The sequence below is a fragment of the Pseudonaja textilis genome, chromosome 1, assembly GCF_049901715.1.
Source record: "Pseudonaja textilis isolate UNSWEBS1 chromosome 1, rPseTex1.2, whole genome shotgun sequence".
Classification (NCBI taxonomy): domain Eukaryota; kingdom Metazoa; phylum Chordata; class Lepidosauria; order Squamata; family Elapidae; genus Pseudonaja; species Pseudonaja textilis.
In genome coordinates, this window is record NC_141990.1 from 285,726,342 (window position 1) to 285,742,314 (window position 15,973).

Below are 15,973 nucleotides of genomic sequence, written 5' to 3' on the forward strand. Positions count from 1 at the left end.
GGGACTTAGAAGGGAAGGATGCTTTCTGTCTTTGATGTTAGGGTCAAATTTGGACCCGTTCTTTTCTCTAGTTGCATCCTGTGTTTTTGTCTTGCTGTTGTTTGCTCCAAAACCTGACGGGATCTTGCCTCTGGGCTGGGTTGATGCAGTGGACCCTAAATCTCCTTAGACTACATGGCCTAAATTTCCAGCTACACAGATTTTCCCTTCTGACGCACATATGTATTTCCTTTCAGTCTGAAAATAAAAGATCTCTTGATACCTGGGCAATTGAAATTGAATCAGGAAAAGGAACTATTTCACTCAATTTCTTAGACATTGTTTCAAGGACATAGGCTTGAGCCAAGGAACAAACAGGAAAACAGAAATTCCTAAATAGGATCTTCACAAATGATACGTGTAGCATATTTTTCAGTTGCATTCATCTATTGAATTCAACAATTTCCTTTGACTTGATTTTGTCACTCTGTTAAACTTTCTCACTTTATTTCAATCAGCTGCAACAGCGAAAAGAAGAAAGAGCATGATGGAGCAAATATATCCGAGACTCTTAATAAGAGCCTTTGTAATTTGCAGCAAATCAGCAAGGATTTTTCTTAATGTTACTGCAACAATAGTAGCACCAAAGGACTTCCTCTGACAAAATTATACCACTGAAATAAAACTTAGGAGAAAACAGTAATTCCATGTGTAAAAGAACAGTGGTTCTACAGTGTTCAGTTTTGATACTCAGCTTTCTGGGTTTAGAATTATTTTGTTCTAAGTGTATGGATGTTTCCAAATGGAATGAAAAGATACCATGGAGCTATTCTGAAGACGTGACTTCCTTAAGAGAATTGAACTGATAAGTACGAAAGGAGAAGAAATACTGGGGAAACCCAGAATATTCAAGATCTGACACCAAATCAAGCTTCTGCTATGCAGGTACCCCATCCTACCCAGTGCTTGGATGCAGGGAAGCCACGTTTTCAGTGCAGAAGGCTGGGAGGGTAGAGACCTGCCAAATTTCAGAGATAAGGAGTGTTCCATAGGGCAGGCGTTACCACAGAAAAGACACACTGCCTAACTACAAGGTGACAATGTTTAAGGGAAGGGACTAGGAGTATACTTATCTTTTGTTTGACAGACAGAGGAACATATCTTTTTTTTACCATTCTACCATCCCAAGCCATAAATGCTTAATGTTTTGTTCAGAGTTAAACATCGCTCTATAAGTACTGTAGCCCCAAATTCAGCATAGCAAAGTTGGCAAAACTTCCTGAAACTCTGAAGCACCACTGTGCGTTGGGATAGATTATTCATGGCCAGCAATCACTCCCCACCCCAGAAAAAGCTCCTACTGAAAACTGACATTTTGGTAGGGGAGATTTGGTAGAGCACAATAAAAGACTTGAGTACAAGAAGCTTGGAGGCTGTCAGTTGCCAACCCAAGTTAGATAAATGGTTTTGATTTGGTGCAAGAAAGCCAGCCTTATTTATTCAAAAAAAATTATAGTTTTGCCTCCATGTCAATTATAAGCAATTACTTCAGTAAACAATATATAAAATGAGAGTTCAACGTTCATAATTTCAGTTAAGCAAATTATGCAAATCAGTAGGAACAAAGAGTTGATTTATCCAATTTATCTCTCTTTGTGACTTAAGTCCTACTTTTACCTGCATTTATATCTTTTAGAAGGTGGCTAGGACTGATTACTACCTCTTTCAAATAATTTGATGTTCCAGAATGAGCTGTGCATGATTGTTATATAATCAAATGAAAACAATGAAAATAAATAAGTTCTCAGCTGTGTGCTGGAATGTATCCAGGTGTCACAGGAGAGAAAGAGTTGCACAACAAACATTGATTTCTAAGGGATTTCTCGAAACTAATTGCATCTGTTGACAACTAGAGAGCACATTTTTTTGTGTCATTTTTCTGGGTTGCGTTGAAGATTTTTTGAAACGATTCTCTTTATACACAATTCTATAATATATTGTTCATAATTTTCTGTATTAAAATTGTCCTTTTAAATCTAGATGGCAAATACATGGAGAGAATGCGGTGCATGCTACTTAATGCATTACAGCAATCAATCTCTAAGAAATCTGCTAATTAAAGGTAAAAACATCAGGGAGATTTTCTAAACAACTCTCATAATAAAGTCTCTTGCCACCTGCAAGCCCCAGAAAAGGCCACTTTATTAAATGAGACAAAGAGATTAGAGATCAGTGGAGCTACTATGTTAATAACTTGGAAAGACTATGCCAATTTCTCAAGCTGGAGGGTTTCAGGGAAAACAGAATTAATTCATGGCATATGCTCTCAGCATCTGTTGCTGTGGCCTGCAATGGCAGGATCATAGGGCAAAAGAGTAAGAGGCAAACTTTTGCCTTCCTTTATTCTTCTCTGGCTTGGCAAAGAGCCTGTTTCCATTGGCTGGGCAGGAGAGCAGGTGTGATGCCCACTGCATCTAAAATGCCCTGGAGCACCATGTATGAGTTAGGAAAAGAACTGGCTGTTGGATTGGTTTTATATACTACACAAGTGTTTCTTGAAGTATTAGGAAAGTCACAGGATCTTGTACTTGGTAAATATTGTTTCCCCCAACCCAGATTAGGAGGGACTCCGTCTTCTGAATTGGGACACCTTCCCAGAATCCCATAGGAAATTATACTGAGAATTCTGGGAGTTGAATTCCTACACGTGGCTGGGAAAGGTTAAACTATAGAGGTTTAAGGAATAAACAAAGCTCATGAAGCACCAGTCCTGAGTTTGTTATTGGGTATCCCTTCAGAATACCAAGAAGGAAAATATAAATGAATTCTTCACCAACTCTGATCTTCACACAACAGCCTTGAAACTAAGAGTTGGTGAGTGATTTGAGGTTTTCAACTCTTAAATATTTTTGCTCATGATTACATTGTGCAGGAAATTTGCCAAAGAGCCAAGGTATGTTGCCACTTATAGACTGTGGAATTTGGTTCTGTCATCCTACTTGATTAATTAGCTGCAAATATATGGGCTTGCGGTTTCTGCTTGCAGCTTTGTCTGCATTAATATAATCTATGGAGTTGTGTGGCATCAAGGAATTGTCTACCATACATTAAAACATTACAAACTATCCCCAAAGTTTGTAAGTGAGAACTCTGAAGCTCAATTGTTTGGGGACTGCAAATAGCATCTGTGAGTTGGCACTGCTCCTATGCCTTTAATAGCAGCCCCAAGAGAAAGAATTTTTGCAAAAATGTTGCTATCATTTCAGAAGCAAGGCTTATTTTGATAACAATGACAAATCGAATCAACCAACACAATTCCTTCTCTCCTTTCAAATCTCCATTTACCTTCCCCCCTTTTTGCCCCACGTTTTCCCTATCAGGCTTTTGAATGACCTTTATCAAGGCCCATCTCCTGTCATTTTCAAGACCACTTAATTATCCCTTTATTATTCTGCTTATCATTATTAATTATCACTCTGGATTGGTTAGAGTGCTGACAGCTGCCTCTTGTCAATCCTTTTCCTCTTGTTTTAATCCTGCTCCTTATCTGAAATGAATCTGATCCTTTTTCTTTTAATTAAAAGAAATCTAGTCTGCCCTGCCCTCTTTCTTGTGTGAAGGAAAAGCTGATGGCTTCTCCTGATAGATAGGAAATGATCGGCAGGCTGTAGGTAGGTTAGATAATCTTCCGCAGCCTGACAGTAGAGGTCATCTTGATAGTTGCCATTTGAACCAGGCATTTTGGAGAGGGGCCAAAAAAGTCAAGATGGCAACTTCAGTCATGTGGTTGTTGCTGACTAGGATCAGACTGTATGACTAACTTTGTTGCTTGTATCCTTACGATTTTTATTGACTGTTTCCTAATATGATTTGATTGCTTATTGCACCCTATGTCTATCATTAAGTGTTGTACCTTATGATTCTCAACTCCTGATGAATGTATCTTTCTTTTATGTATACTGAGAGTATTTACACCAAGACAAATTCCTTGTGTGGCCAATCACACTTGGCCAATAAAGTATTCTCTTCTCTTCTCTACCTCTTGTGTGTGGTTAGCCATATTCATGGGAAAATCCTTCGTGCAATCATTGCTACCTATATGATATTAGGGTCCTCTATCAATGCCATTTACAGCTTGCACACAAATAAGGGGAGCTTTTCTAATATGTAATTACTGTGCATTTTTTCTAGTAGCCATAGTCTCACTCTTTCATCAGATACACCATATATATGTATATGTGTGTGTGTGTGTGTGTGTGTATGTATGTATGCATGTATGTATGTTATTCAGCTTTGTTCGGGTATTTTCCCACGTCATTGTAGTTGTGCTTTTAAAGTTGTAGCAACGTTTCGGCAGAATCTCATCTGCCATCATCAGGCTTCTGTATTGTGTTCATTGGTGACTCACAGATGAACACAATACAGAAGCCTGATGATGGCAGATGAGATTCTGCAAACGTTGCTAACTTTAAAAGCACAACTACAATGATGTAGGAAAATACCGAACAAAGCTGAATGCCATACATGTAAGTACCACGAAAACTTAAGAATATATATATATATATATATATATATATATATATATATATATATATGTATGTATGTATGTATATGTATATGTATATGTATATATGGTGTAAATTAAAATACATGAACAGAATAAAATGCAAAACAGCATTTATTAAATGAGTTTCAAAAGAACAATTGAATTATTTATTTTTATTGGTATAATAACAGAGGGGGGAAATCTGCAGGATACAAATATAAACATACTGTGGGTCAAAGTCAAAATGAATAGGAAAAGAAAAAAGAAAACTACACCCACAAACAGATACAGGTACATACCTATATATTATTATAGATATGCAATGGCTACTCAATAAGAGGCTACACAAAATTGTATTGACGATTCTTTTTATTGTGTTGATAAAGAGCCAATTCAAAGGCCAAGAGAGAACACACTTTTTAAAAATCAAGTATTTTAAGACTGGGGTAGTAATTTCTTTCCAACAAAGCAAAATTCTCTTTTTAGTTATACTATATGTATGTCCAAATTTTGATCATGTGACCATAGGGATGCTGCAGTGGTTGTAAATGTGGAAAACGGTCATAAGTCCCTTTTCTCAGTGCTGTTGTAACATTGAATGGACATTAAATGAACTATTGCAAGTCAAGGACCACTTGTACTTGGATGGTCCCTGCAGTTTTCAGAAATGCTTCCTAATGATTCTTACTGAGGGGTGAGTGAGATTGAGAAGCCCAAAGTGACACCCCTAGAGGAGGAAAACTTATGGCCTCCCAGATTCTAGTCTGGGGTCTTAACCACTACATCAAACTGCCTCTCTCTAGGTAGAGCAGAAGACTAAAACTGGGAAGAAGAGAGCACCGTAATGGAAGTGTGTGCGATTGGTATGATTTATAAAGTCACTATGAAAACATGGCTTAATTCAAAGGAATGTTCTTTCAGATATTTTCTTTTAAACATTCCTTTTTCTTTATAGAATTGCTTTAAAAATTACCATTTTCATAATATTATGCACCACTCTTCTGAAGCTAGCTGTCATCAAAAATTGCAGACAAAAATTTAAGCCATTTTTTAAAACCAATTAGATAGATTTAGTGACCTAGAAATGGCTACTTTACACTATTATGTAAAAGTAAAAAGTTGAGGTTTGATGTTACTATTTTATTTTACTGTACCAATGGGAGTCAGAAGTCAACGCCTTTTCTTTCTTTTTCCCTTCTTTTCTATACTCTTTTCTTCCCTTTTCCCTCCCCTATTTTTCCTATTGTTTTTGAATTTTATATTATAAACTAATAAAAAAGAAAACAGCCATTTTCTTGCCTTTTTTTTTGTTCAGAGTGAATATGTAAGAGAAATTGACTTTGAGATGATAATTTGTGATTGTATAAAGAAAAAATTGGACAACCAAAAGCATTAAGAAATCTTGAGAATATTCTGTACTCTATAAGTAAACCATGACATGGACATGATCTTTATTACATTCAGGCAAAAATTACAAAATAGCCAAAAGATGTTATTCATTCTTTTACATTTTATTTTTTTTGTCTGACATATGTGGCAATAAGTGTATGATATGTTGTTGTAGGGAAGCACAACGAAAAGGCCAATGTGATACAATGTGATATTCTTCTAGGGCATTTAAATGCTCTGAAAATTAAAACAGATGCTTTTCTTTCTTATGATTCCTATAATTTCTACACGAGGGAAGGGGTTATGGCGTATATAAGGGGATAGCCATTTTGCAAATTATAGTGGATCCCTAGGTATATTTTGCCCCATTCAGCAATGCTATTCATACATTCATTTGCCATATTGAAAATGACACTATTGAGCAAAGCACCTGCAAGTGTAGAATGGACATTGATTTGGGTAAATTCCTAGGCTGGCACTGAGGTTTCTGTACTAGGGAATGTGTTTGTGTGTGTATTGTGGGGCATTTTGACATTATTAGGAACTAAATGCATGCATGTTCAGTTGTAAGCATATGATAACCTCCCACATTGTAGTGTGATCACTAAGTCTTTTGTGAACATGGGTTATCATTTCTTGGACCCCATTATTTTTCTTCTACTGCATCAGAAAACGAATACTTTTTGCTTCCCATTGGTTCTGCAGATCTCAAAGCTCACTTGTTTTAGGCTTCATCCACCTGCTTGTCTCGGCTGTGCGCATATGCACCAGCAAGTGGCTGTGGCTAGAAGTTTTTATAGCAATTAAAATGTTTTGCCTGTGAGCTGTTTGGGGGGGATTTTTTTTTTTTGAAGTGAGAATTTTTCAGACTTCAAGGTGTTAACAGCTCCTCTAAATGGTTTTGTTTTTTAATTGCAGCAAATGACTGCAGAGCCATGAAACATGCGCCTCTCTGTCTCTGCAGTTGTTTCTAAGCCCTTGCAGTCCTCCTTCTATTTATTCTGTTTAATTCAGTCAGGTTGCTTCAGGGTACTGAAGATCAATACTTTACTTTGATAGAAAAGAGTCAGGTTTGAAATACAGAGATAAAACTGACACATTTTGTATAAATTTAATTAAAAATGCACCTTCAGTGGCTTGTTGCCAGCACAAAGCAGCCTCCGTTTCTCCCTCCCTCCCTCTTTCCTTTCTTGTTCCTAACAGAAAATCTCAGAATCTGCCTTGCCAATAAAGGCAGTTTATTTGTTGTTTTCCTCCCTTCCTCCTTTCTGCCTTGGAAGTTTCCGCATTTGGGAGATGGGAGGCATGTGAGATTTTAAAAAGACCTTCTGTTCTCCCACCCTCCTTGATGATAGGGGGAGCACCTCCCACGGGGAATGGGGCATGATGAGAGATTTTGCGTAAGCTCCCACCAGGCTAGTCTGCAACATGGGTTTTCTGCGTGGCTCTAGTCTGCCATGGCTCCCCCACCACTTCTGGCTTTGTTAAGTAAGGATTTCTTTTTTCCATTAGTGGATCCCATCACAGGCCACATCTCTGTTTTCCGTCTTGTCTGCCCATCCAACTCTCCCTATCCTTGCCGCCAGTAAAGACATTTATCTTGTGTTTTATATTCTGGCCCTTTCCACCCCCTTCCTCTACACGTCTCTCTTGCTCAATCCTGTTTGACTTGGTTCATTTTTCACCTGAGTGGCTTTTCTCCAGTCTCCTTCTGCTCCAGCCTCTTCTTGCTCAACACCAATAAAATACACTCAACATAGGAAGGAAAAGGTGCCATGGTTCAGTGTGATAAACTGCTCACGTATTGCTCAAGAACCATGGCCATAAATCTTCCTTGCTCACCTCCTTCAAGTTGACAGCTGGAAGCTATAAGAAGGCTGAAGGAGGCCTTCTTCACCTCAGTTTCTAGCAGGAGCCAAAGGACCCCATGGACCCTATTCCATAGTGGTGGTAGAATCCAGAACTTATAGTCCTGCAAAATGAAGCCAGTTAGTCCCAAGCTACTTTTTGGATGCACAAAAGATGGCATAGTATCAGATACTGGTTCTTAAACTGCAATGCAAAAATATATGGGTTTACTGACAAGATCCAGAATCAAAGCAGATATGCTGGAAAAAGTGGAATTTCAGTGGAGATTTATGCAGTTCTTTGTTTCTTCACTGTGATTTTATGTTTCAGCTAGGTTTTTACATTGGTGCCACCAATGTTTCTCTTAAGTCTCAGCCTGTAATTAGAGGGATTGGAAAATCTAAAGCAGGGTGAAGCGGGGGAGATTTCTATTTAAATGAATACCAACATTCACTCCAGGAATTTGATTAATAAAGGTATAGATGAAGAATATAAAATGCTTTTGTTGAGAAGTTTTTTTTACCTCATTATGAGGACAAAAAGAATGTGATATTCTGCAATGTAAAAGAATGTGGAAACATCTATTAAAACGAATAAAGCCTATATGAAGAATGTGGAAAAGCAGTTCATAATGTAATTACTAATGTAATGCAGTTAATGTAGTGTGTAGTTTTCTTGGATTGTAGTGATAGGACAAGGGATGTGGTGGCTCAGTGGCTAAGACGCTGAACTTGTCGATCAAAAGGTTGGCAATTCAGCGGTTTGAATCCCTAGTGCCGTGTAATGTGGTGAGTTCCCATTACTTGTCCCAGCTTCTGCCAATCTAGCAGTTTGAAAGCATGTAAAAAAATGCAAGTAGAAAAATAGGGACCACTTTGATGGGAAGGTAACAGCATTCTGTGTGCCTTTGGTGTTTAGTCATGCCGGTCACATGACCACGGAGACGTCTTCGGACAGCGCTGGCTCTTCCGCTTTAAAATGGAGATGAGCACTGTCCCCTAGGGTCAGGAAAGACTAGCACATATGTGTGAGGGGAACCTTTATCTTTACCTTAATGATAAGACATCGGAGAAAATGTCTTGGAAATATTCCAGACCTTTTTCTTAACCCTTTTCTTAATTATTTACATGTACACCACCATTTCTAAGCCCGGTGCTTTCCAGAATAGAAAAAAGAGCTTAAAAGGCTTGGAGCCATTCTGCCAATCTCTGTGTGCATTTGCACGTTCAAACCACATGGAGAGTTTCTTAAAGTGGCCAAGTTGAGCCTTTGATCTGGCATTTTACAGCTACCTAAGCAGTCACTTTAAATGTTCCTGCCTTGTTCTACTGATCAACTTCTCACTAAGAGGTCAATCCTAGCTTTTCCTACCATTTGCAGAGGTTGACAAATCCAGACTCTGCTGATACTCAGAGTCCTTTTCTTCTAATAATTAAAACAAAACAAAACGAACCAACATAATTATTTGGTTTCTAGTTCCAAAACATGGTCTACATACGAATTATGAAAAGAAGTGTTACCAAGCATGCATATCATTATGTCCATTACTTTTGAAACTTTGGACTATTCACGTTCCTGTAAGGTTCATTAGCAGGAGCATACAGGTGGTCTTCACTTAATGATTACTTGTTCAGTGACCATTGAAAGTTATAAGGGAGCTGAATGAGTGGTACTTATAATTGGTCCTCAAAGTTCTGGCCATCACAGCAATTCTGCAATCCTGTGATTGTGATTGGACACCTGGTGACCATTTTGCAGTTATGTTGTTGCAGACTCCCACCTTCACATGGTTGTTATTTGTGATCTTCACTGCTGGTTTCTGACAAGCAAAATCAGTGGGGAAGCAGGCAGGTGGTCACAAATAGTGGCCACATGATGTCACATTTGATATTGAGGCATTCATTTAATTATGCCAATCAGAACTACCGGAACTGCCATTTCTAAACAGTGCTATCAGGCTTTATGACCACATTGTTTCATTCCAGTCATAATTGCCGCTCTTAATTGAGAACTACCTGAATAGTAGATTCTATAAGCTAGGAAAAAATGTTTGACAGACAAGTAAGGAATGTGATGTGACTTGACACTTGCCTTGTAAAAAAAACAATATGAGGGAATAATTCTGTAGGCTAAGTCAAGGGTGTTTCCCCTATGACATGTCAATATTTTTGGTGTAGGAAGCTACGTACAAGAGTGCGGGCGGCATCAGTTCCTCTGAGCTACACCTCTGAGAACATAGCACTGAAGGAGGTTAATGCAGTGATGTTCTCTGCACTTCATTTATAATATGAATGAACCATAGTGTAGTGGCAGTGCCTCTGTTTCTATCCTTAATCTTGGCAACTGGAAGTTTCCACGCAGGCAGAAAAGATGCCAGCTTTGTGTGTGCCACAGGGCTCTTGATTCTGCTTTTGGTAATTGCAGAGACAAGTAGTGAGGTTTTTGTTTTGTTTTCTGTTTTAATGGCAGCTATAATTGAAACAGAATTTGGAATCAGGACCCTGCGGGTAGCACTTGTTGAAAGAAGAAATAAAGATCATTTGGGTCACCTCTTTCTGTAATTCGTGTTTAATAATCGTTCCAGGAGGTACGTACAAAGGGAGAGGAGACATGAGCTACAGCAACTCAGTCTGCATTTCCCTTGCCTCACAGCCTTTTCTGAGGAAAAGAGAGAGGCCTGAAAGGGGAGCTCTCTTTTCATCTGGGAGGTGGGACAACACTTGGATCTGCTCCAGTTCCCCTGGTGAGGAGCAAGGGAGGGCTGCGAGAAGGAATCGTGCCTGAGTTGTACTCTACAGTGAGAGACTTGCTGAACTCCAAAACACGTTCTTTTCCTGAAGGCTCTGACTCAGTCTGAGGAGCAGAGGTCATTCCAGATGACACAGATGCTTGTACTTGGAATTACAATAGAAATATTCTCTCGGTCACTTTTCTCTTTTTCTCTCTCTAGCTCTTCTGGAGCCTGTGAGTTTGTATGGTTAGATGGCTGAACGATCGTTTCAAGCATATGTGCCCATTTTTTAATAAGAACTTGGATGGTCAGTGCAATGCCTGGATGGCTGTAATGAATGACATCAGATATTGTAAGAAGTTATAAGGACAAGAATCATATATTGTAAGAATCAATTATATATTGTACGAATGCCCCTTTTTTCTTCACAATCAGAAGGCAACTTGTAACCTTTAAAAACATTTTAATGTACCTCTCACTGTCTTCCAAATTATTTCAGCCAAACTGTAATTTTCATAATGGACAGAAAACATCTAGAATCGCTTTGTGGAAAGATGAGTGGGAAATAAATTTAATAAATAAAAAAACATGTGATTGCTGAGACAAAGCTTAATAACCATGTTTTAAGTCAGTGAAATGGAAGGTTATGAATGATAGTTTCATTGTTTGGAAAGTGGTCTCCATCAAGCTGCACTAGGATCAAGCATAACATCAGGTCCAGATAATATTGTGTAACTCACACAACTTAGGTCAATGCTTCTGTTTCTATTTACTTGGATTCCCTCTTCTAAAGTACTCATTACAGCAACCTCATGAAGTGATTGTGCTGAGCAGTAGTAATAGGACTAACATCACTCAGAGCATCATGCCTGTCTGGGATTTTGAATCTTCCTTTCCTCATGTCTAACCCAGCAATTGGAGCTACCACGACACCTGGCAATTCAGAGTGTTATGCAAAATAATGCATCATAGAAGCACAGCTATTTGTATTTATAAACAAAAAATGTAAAGAGAACCATGCAGGATCAGCTGTCAGAATTGTGAGCCTTGTTTTCCCACAGCGACTTTCTTAAGACTTATATGAAGCGTACCAGCAAGATAATGGTAGAAGAGCATCTTATGGTTGCTAAACTCCAACACTAATATTCAAAGAATTATTTTATTTTGTGTCATGTCATTTTGTCCCTCCTTTGGCATTCTTTCTTTAATGATTCTATTCCACTATTTAATCAATAGTAGTGTAACTCTTGTCTTGCGGTGAATTGTCCCTCAGTGAGTTGGCCATGGCAAGTTAGCTGTGATGAGTTGGCCATGGCGAGTTGTTGTAGACCCTCTGTTGTTTATTTATTTAATTTATTTTGTCAAGCGATTATAAAATAACAGGTATAACATGGTAATGAATACATGAAATGGATACGAATAAAAAAGAAACAATAGGACAGGGATGGTAGGCACGTTGGTGCGCTTATGCACACCTCCTACAGACCTCTACTTCCTGCACTTGTTGCAATTTAAATTCAGATCAATTTCTTCCATCATTCCCAAGTTTGTTAAAATGGTATAGTGTATTTACTGTATATTATTCCGCAACTGTAATTCAGCCTAGGATGGGAACTGACACTTGTATTAGTGCTATAATGTAATTGGAATATGTCCCTGTGCTGAGAAGTTGAGAAAGCTTTATGTACAGATTGCTCTGCGTCAGGTAAAATATGTCTTGTTTGTATGTTTGTATGTTTCCTATCTTTCTTTCAGCATTCTAGAACAAGGATGTCCAATCTTGGCAACTTTCAGACTTGTGGACTTTAATTTCCAGAAATCTCCAGCCAGCATGGTGAAGAAATATTAGAATGCAACATATAAAACATTTAAATAACTATATAAAATTATATTTTACATAAAAATGATATATTTTAAAATTATTTAAAGAACAATAAAACTATTCTTTAAATAATCTTATTTCTTCCTTTTAAAGCTTTTAAATGAAGGTTTTAAATGTTAAATATGAAAATTTTCAGTGTTTTGTCAGCCAGTACAGGTACTCCTCAATTATGACCACAATTGGGAATGTTCAGCTAAACAATGCAGTCATTAAGTAAGTTGCACGCAATTTTACAACCCTTTTTTGCTGCGGTCTTTCAGCTTCCCCATTGGCTTTGCTTGTTCGAACCCTCCTGGGATGGGTGCAAATGGTGCTCACATGACTTTAGAGCCAGGGTGTCAAACTCACAGCCTGTAGGCTGGATGTGTCACACGCTGGCCATGCCCACCCCCGGTTTAGCAAAGGGGGAAAAAGTTTCGATACATCACATTACGACAATGTGACACTGCGAGTTTGACACCCCTGCCTTAGAGTTGACACAGTCATAAATATACGTTGGTTGCCAAGCTCCCAAATTTTGCTCATGCTATTGTGGAAATGCTGTCATGGTTGGAGGTGCAAGGACCAGGTATAAGTAATTTGTTTCAGTACCATTGCACTTTGAACGGTTATGAAACAAATGATCATAAGCTGAGGACTATCTGTAAACTTCAGTACCTAGCAAGGAAACAGCAGCTAATTAACCTTGTCTGATTTTAAAAGATTCATCCAGGTCAAATCCATTTCCATCCTCTGTCTTTCACAAGCAGGCAATGGCAGGCCACTTCCATACAGGTGAAATAGCTTTCAAGTAATGCTGTGTGGAACAGTGAATATGTGCTGATGTTGGCTCTATGCTGGCAAGTCAGCAAATATTCATTGCCTCACATGGCATTATTTGGAAGTCATTTCGCCTATAAATAGCACCCTTATAGGTTATCACTTCCATGTTGCTGCCAAGACTGTTATACTGATGTGTCTATATACTCATTAGGAATTGAAGTCAACTCAAGGGAATATTGCCTAAACAGCAGTGAAAAAATATTCTAATTTTCCACCACAACTGAGCAAATTTTGCCACGATGCAGTCTGAGAAGTATGATCTTATAGGTCATCTCTGTGTGCATGCTTTAAGTCATTTTGCTCATCAGCTTGCTACCCCAAAAATAAGACCCTGTGTTATATATTTTTGCCAGGGTCTTATTTTTTGCGGGGGCGGGGGGATGTTGTCCACTGACTCACCTCACTTGTGCGTGTCACCCCGGCCTTCTTTTCGCTGTCAGGGGCCTTCAGGAACTTCTGCTGCCAGCAAAGCTTTCTTGAAGGCCTCTGTAGCCAATAATGGAGCTCTAGATTGATTTGGAGCTCTGTTATTGACTGCAGAGGCCTTCAGGAAAGCCCTGCCGGCCTTGCTGGCTGCAGAAGAAATGGGCCAGCAAGACAGGTATCGTGCAAGGCCTGGCTGCAACTGTCCAAAGGTAAGTAGTAGGGCAGCTCTACCCCCCCCATCCCCACTCTATCTTAATTTTTACCCATGTACCCTGGAGTGGGCAGGGTCTTAATTAGGGCTTATTTTGGGGATAGGGCTTATATTGGGTGCATGTGTAAAAATCAAGCTAGGATTTACTTTTGGGGTAGGTCATATTTTCAGGGAAACATGGTATATCTGTAGCTTCAGAATATCCAATCTGATGGAGCCAGTGATTCTACTGTCTGTCCTTTGGGGAAGAAAAAAAATGCGATTTCTTTTTGTATACTCTCCATTGCAGTAGTCCTTGACTTATGACTACAATTGACCCTTACATTTCTGCTAAGTGAGACAGTTGTTAAGTCAGTTTTGACCCATTTTATGACATGCCATAGTGGTTAAGTGAATCACTGCAGGTAATAAGTTAGTAACCCAGTTGTTAAGTGAATCTTGCTTCCCCATTGATTTTGCTTGTTAAAAGGTCTGAAAAGCATCCTAGGACACTACCATAAAAATGAACCAGTTGCCAAGCATCCAAATTTTAACTATGGGACTATGGCAGGGATCCTCAAACTTGGCAACTTTAACACTTGTGGACTTCAACTCCCAGAATTCTCCAGCCAGCTAGTCCATAAGTCTTAAAGTTGCCAAGTTTGGAGACTTCTGAACTATGGGGATGCTGCAATGCTCATAAGTATGAAAATATAGGTCATTTTTTTTCCAGTGCTGTTGCAACTTTGAATAGTCATTAAACAAATGGTTGTAAATTGAGAACTATCTGTATTAGCTAAAGAGATTGATTAGCAATATGGGTCCATAACTGAATCTCTACATCACTCAGACCTTGAAAGTGACATCCCTCTGCTTCCCTCCATCTTCTATTTCCTCTTGTCCAATTTCCCAGGTCTCTTCATATAGATCAGGGGTGAAATTCAACCACCTCGGCCCACCTCGGGAGAAGTGGTAGGGACAATTTAAATCGGTAAAATATCACTCCGGTTGCTATTATGCCAAGTATACCAAGCCACGCTCACAGAGCCAGTAGGGAAATTTTTTGAATTTCATTCCTGGTGTAGATGTGATTGAAGATGCTGGATTTCATACCTCTTGCCTCTGACCAGAAAGAAAAGCACCTGCTTGCTTCATCTAAGCATAAAGAGTTCAGTGGCTCTTTCAGCTCTTACTCTATAGTAGCGATTTAAAAGGAAAATGGGAATAAGGGCTGTGTGGGTAGGGTCCTAACCAAAAGAATTGGAACTAAATCATGTGAGTGAGTGGGGCCAGGAGTTCAAGGAAAAATTGGGAGATTCCTCCCCACTCTAAAAAAAAAAGTGCATTTACTTTACATTAATTTTTGTGTGTTTTTGTTCCAAATAGTTGCCCACTGCTGTTCTAAATGAGCAGCTTATATTTTAAAATTTGAAGTCTGTATAAATTCTTGCTCTTCAGGCAAATGTAGGGAAAGCCAATAGACCCTTAGGTCATGCTTCAAAAGGCCTCCAATATAGGAAACACAATGTTGCCAGCCAATCAAGACAAAAAAAAAAGCCACAAAGCAGACAGAAGATATTAGAAACACCAATCAAGCAGAACACAGCAAACTCCAAGACCAACAAACACAGACCAAGACTCCCAACCAATCAGGATGAAGAAAAAACCATTCTGGCACAGCGTAGGCTAGCACCAAATTTAAAACAGAAACGGCTGTGAAAGCCTGACTCACAGACGAACATAATACAGAAGCCTGATGATGGCAGATGAGATTCTGCCGAAACGTTGCTACAACTTTAAAAGCACAACTATAATGACGTGGGAAAATACCCAAACAAAGCTGAACACCATACATGTAAGTACCTGCGAAAACTTAAGAATATACATATACATGTACATATATATACATACATACATATATATATATATATATATATATATATATAGAGAGAGAGAGAGAGAGAGAGAGAGAAAGAGAGTTTGATGACATTCTGCTATTGTAACAATGCAAAGACTGTTGATATATGTTAAAAGATCACGTTCAAATGTTTTTAAAATTTAATTTTCAATAAAAATTTATATATTAAACAAATAGAGAGTGGGGGGCGACGCTTAACTCACACACAATAGGAAAAGTCCAAAATGCTGGAGGTTTGCATG